Genomic DNA, 6000 nt, shown 5'->3' on the forward strand with positions numbered 1-6000 from the left:
GTAATAAAGATTTTAGCGACGTGATTTTCACGTGTCTAGGTTGCAAAGTGAAAATCACGTCGCAACTTCTAAAAGCAATAAATGTGTCAGTCAACGTTCAACAATAATTATGGCGTGGTATACTAAAAAAAGTTGCGACGTGAAATACACGCCGCAACAAAAAAAAATGAAAATTTGAAATTCCCCCCTTTGTCAGACTACTTTATCTGTTTTCAATTTTTTTTATTTTATTTAAATGTTGCGACGTGTTTTTCATTTCGCAACTTTTAAAAAAAAATAATATTTAAAGACACCCCATGTGCCAACGTTCGTTTTAGTTTTATAATATAAAATCCCTATAGTGACGTGATTATCACGTCGCAACTCACTTTTTTGAGCCACGTGATAATCACGTCGCAACATAAGTGACTATATTACACTTTTCTTGTAGTGAGGAAACACATTCACATTATTCTTCTATAAGTTAACATCAAGGAAGAAAACAAGAATGAGCAAATGAAGAAACAACGTAGGAACCAAGTTTCAATTCAGATTAAATCACATTCAAGTTTAGAACTAAATTAGATAAAATTAATGTTAGGATTTAGAACTCAATCGAACATGATCACTTAAAGATTTATAACTTAGTAAGATAAATTCAGTTATCGAGTTAAAATAAGAGCTTAGGACTCATGTAGGGTGAATTACTTTAGGTTTAAAATTTGGTTAAATTTAGAACTCTATTGAATATGATTAATTTAAAATTTAAGATTTTTTATATAAAAAGTTAACAATAATTTAATAGTTTACATTTCCTTGGCGGTTAAACGGATAGAAAATCCATGAACAACTTTGTCATAAGTGTATAGAATTTAGGCCGAAGGAGAGACTGATCTCAGCATGAATTGATACTGGTGTGAATGGTCTGATTTCGCCATATGAACAATAAAATTAGCCTTTTCCGTAGAAGTCGTACAGAAGCCACCATAAAGAAACAAAATTGTAAAAACCAATACTAGCGGAGATTTCTTCATGCTAGGCTGCATTCATAGAAGAAAATATGCATGGATCAAAATATAACTATGGCTTTAGAAACTTGAATTGTAATTTGTATGACTATGAAAATCAATGTAATATGTTTCTCCAAGTGATGAAAGTTGAACATATCTTAGACATTCTATATGAATTGAAACTGTAGCAATAGCTAAAGAATTATAACCATACAAATAAGTTTTGATAACAATAAGAATAAGAATAAGATTTTGTTTTAATGAAGTGGTAATAACTATCATATAGATAATCAAAAAGAATTTGAAATTTGTCCTAAGATATAATTGTTAAATATGAAATTTGGAGTGAAATTTGCAATTGAAGAAATCATCATGTAAGACTATTTAATTGGAAAATATAACCTGTTAGAAAGATGAGGTTTGAGATGAGCTTTCTTCCTCCTCTCTTGAGAAAAATATAACAGAAAATGAGAATATCAAATGTATACTACTGACTTTTAATTTAATTTTTTTTTTTATATTTTAAGCCATAACCTTGATTTTTTTATATCATCCTCTTTTTGAACTTTTATGTAAAATTATGTTTCTACTCATTTTAATTTTTAATATTTATTTATCTCATTTATTAATCTTTATAAATCCTTTTATTATTACAAATCAATAAATCCTAAAAAAAAATATTTTTATTATTTTTCACAGATGATTTTTTATAAATTGTGTGTTTAATAGTTTTTCTTAACCATAGAAATTTTTAAAAGCTGATACTATTATATTGCAGTCTATTTTTTTCCAATAATATTTAAATATTTTTTAATTTGATTGAGTTCTCATGACAAAGTGGTGACATATCCGCAGTCCACACCTGAACTCGTGCGCACTCACGAGTTTCCCATTAGTTGTTAAACATAAAATTTCAAGCGAAATTTGCAATTGAAGAAATCATGTAAGACTATTTAATTTGAAAAATATAACCCGTTAGAAAGATGAGATCTGAGATGAGTTTCTCCCTCTTGTCTTGAGAAAATGTAACAGAAAATGAGAATGTCAAATGTAAGGAATAAAAGACTGGTGGCGCAAGGAAACACATTCACATTATTCTTCTGTATGTTAGCATCAAGGAAGAAAACAAGAATGAGCAAAAGAAGAAACAATGTAGGAACCAAGTTTCAATTCAGATTAAATCACATTCAAGTATAGAACTAAATTAGATAAAATTAATGTTAGGATTTAGAACTCAATCGAACATGATCAATGGCGGAGCCAAAAATTTTAGGGAGCCTGAGCAAAAAGTTTACACCTTGTTTTTACTAATTTTACATCATGTCCCTACTAATTTTGCTCTTGATTTTATCTTAAAAAAATCTCTTGATTTTGTCTAAAAATTTCACACCATATTTTTACTGATTTTACTATTAATTTTGTCTAAATATTACTAATTTTGCCCCTGGTATTGTCTAAAAATCAACTATTAAGTGGAGAGTATACAACGAAAGGAAGGGTTGAGCGCGGACGCGTGTCCGAATTCGCTGGGTTGTAGCTCCGCCCATGATTTCGAGTACCTTGCCTTTTCTAACTTGTACTCTAAAAAAAAGATGATAAGAAAATAAAGAGTATTTCAATTGTCTTTAGTTTTTGTTAGATCTATTTATAGTGGTGAACAATTGTAAAGATAACTATTTAAATTTACTTATACATTAATTTTAATATTATTTTTATTAAAGATAATTTATTCAATAAAAAAGAAAATAAAAAACGAGGGACATAAAATATAATCCCTCAAAAGCTAACAAAATAATAGTCGGACATTTTCAACTTATTTCTTAAAAAAACCCAAAAATTTTAATGTTATTTATTATGTGAAAAACTTAGATAATTTCTCATATTAACAAATTAATTTTGCTCGAACTCTCTAATTTGACCACATAGTAAAACTCATCATTTTCATACATTTCAATTTGTATTACTCTTACCTTTTAATTAAATTTAAACGCCCATGATCTTGTTTGATTTTATAATATATGAAAAATTATAATGTCGTTATAAAATTATAATAGAAAAGAAGTACAAAAAATTATAAAATTAGGGAAGGTCTAATCAATTATAAATTTTTAAAAGCATAAATTGCAAGAACACTAAAAATGAAAATGGTATCATTCAAGAAAAAAAGACTAAGAAGATAATTAGCTGATTGGAGTTTTATCAACAATATAAAACTCTTTTCCAATGAAAAAAAATATAAAACTCTTATTATTATAATATTTAATAATAATGATAAAATATGTATATCTTGAAGCACCAACCGTTAAAGACAAAGAGGAGAAAGGTGAATCCCCAGCAGATCTATAACATTGTAGCATAGTTAATTTTAAAAAAAAAAAATTTTTGTTATAATCCATATATAATTAATTGGGTTAGGTGTGTCTAGACCATTAAGTACTCATCTATTTTAGTTTTCACACTCTTATTTTTTATTAATTTTGCCCCTAATTTCATCAAGAATTCGACTATTAAGTTGGCGCGTGCCCGGGCTCGCCGGGCTATAGAACCGCCACGATCACTTATAAAGAGTTAGAACTCAGTACGATAAATTCAGTTATCAAGTGAATAAGAGCTTAGGACTCATGTAGGGTGAATTACTTTTAGGTTTTAAATTTGGTTAAATTTTATAACTCTATTGAATATGATCAATTTAAAATTTAAGATTTTTTATATAAAAAGGTAACAAAAAATTAATAGTTTACACTTCCTTGGTGGTTAAAATGATAGAAAATCCATGAACAATTTTGTCATAAGTGTAGAGAGAATTTGGGCCGAAGGAGAGACTCGCCTCAGCGTGGATTGATACCAGTGTGAATGGTGTGTGAAAATGAATGGCATTTCTGATTTTTCCATATGAACGATAAAATTAGCCTTTTCGTTGTTGGTGATTTTAGTATCATCAATGTATTTTGGTAGTAATGTGATTTACTATAGGCCGATGCAATTATGCGTTAAGTTTGAAACGAGTTAGGGTAGTGTGGAGTGCACGCTCGTTGAGTCAAATGTGTAATTGAATACGAATAATTGAAACGGGGTTCCAAGGAGCAGAGCCCTTGGCAGGGTGCGGGGCAACGCCCCGTTCAAAAAATTTCTGAACAACTGTGCCCTTTCCCAACAGACATGACCGTTTTTTTTGAAGAGGTGTGTCTTTTCGGTTTTTGTTATTGCTCTCCTATATAAGGAGTCATTTGGCCTCAATTTTGGTACACGAAAATTAATACTTCCTCTCCACATTCCTGATCTGTTCTCTATTGTCAGAAACAGATTGCTCTTCGAGAATTATCCCAACAAAGATTTCGTGAACCCAGACAATGTGAATACAAGATCACACTCACAAAGTTGTTTTTGACTCATGGCAAACTCAACAAGCATACAAGCAACAAGGTACAAGCAGAAGAACTCAAAGAAAAGCAAGCTTTGGTCACTCATAACAGAGCAGGTCGACCTACTATGCATACAGGTCGACTCAACACAAGCAAAATAAGAGGAACTCAGAAAATCAGCAGTTAGGTCGACCTACTCCCAACACAGGTCGACCTAAAATGAAGAAATTTACATATCATTCTGCTAGGTCGACCTACACAACAACTAGGTCGACCTAATCTGAGAAAATATCCCCAAAACGCATTTGAAGTGGATTCTGGTCGACCTACTTCCTTGACAGGTCGACCTAACTGGGAATAAATGACATCCAAAGAATATGCAGCTCTGTTAGGTCGACCCAGCCCTAAATTAGGTCGACCTATCTGATCAAAACTGACATCCAAAACTGTCAAAATTTCTGGTTTTCTCTGCATCAACTGAAAAGCTCTCATATATATTGTCCAAGGTTCAATTATTGAAAACAACACCAACGACTGAAAGATACACAAAGGCTTCTCATCTTCGTTCTTCGTCATCTCCAACACAATTACACATAATCATTCTTGCGTTGAGGGTTAGTGATCGAGTTCGATAACGTCCATGGAACGGAATTGAAGATTCCTAGCGGGTGAAGATTTGTGGGGTTTTTGGTGAATAAAATCCGAGGGTTTTGTCCTCCAAGATAGGTGTTTCTTGGGGGTTTTTATCAAGAGGTTTCATCGAGGATCCATCTGAGTGTGAAGATTGAAGAACAAGGGTTCAAGGCAATTCAAGACACTGCAGAAAAGGGATCAAGTGAAGCTCTTGGATCACCTTGATCTGACTCAAGATTAAGGGGGAAGAAGATTCAAAGGATCGACATAATTGGTTTATGGTTTATCGCTTTGTTATCTTCTTTGTATAAACTGCTTTCAACATTAATGAAAGATTTCCCAATTTCAGTTTGGAATTGGGGGCAGACGTAGTCGTAGCGAGGACGATCAACGAACTGCCTAAACAAATATCGTGTTCTTGTCGCTTTTACCTTTTCATTTACGTTCTGTTCATATTTGGTTAAAATAGAAAATTGATCAACGATTCGAGTGTTAAGATTGTGAATTAAGAACTTTTATAAACATCACAATCCATCACACATTGAATCACCATCAATTTGATCATTATCACCAAGTGTTTGTGTTTTTGCTTCTGTCACTATTACTGCATTGCAAACGTCGTTCATCATATAAGAAGTTAATTGATTTTCAATAGAGTGACGTATTGATTCTATAAAGTATTCTCTTATCGTTTATCTCAAGCTGGTTAGTGGTTTTAACACATATACAATCGTTTCAATAGTGGTTCGGAATAGACGCGAGTCGATTCAGAATCACTTCCGCTTAAAGTTCAATTAATTCAGCAAAACTGTGTAAGATCTATTCACCCCCCTCTAGATCCTAAGGCCAGCGTCTAACAAGTGGCATCAAGAGCTCTGGTTTATTCCGTGCTACGTGAAACACTTATTGGAAAGATGGCTTCCGGACCTAAAGGGGCTCACAATAGAGCTCCAGTTTTCAACAGTGAAAACTATGGCTATTGGAAGGATTGTATGTGTGTCCACATCAATGCAATT

This window comes from Vicia villosa, linkage group LG2 (assembly GCF_029867415.1).
Source record: "Vicia villosa cultivar HV-30 ecotype Madison, WI linkage group LG2, Vvil1.0, whole genome shotgun sequence".
In the NCBI taxonomy this organism is placed as follows: Eukaryota; Viridiplantae; Streptophyta; class Magnoliopsida; order Fabales; family Fabaceae; genus Vicia; species Vicia villosa.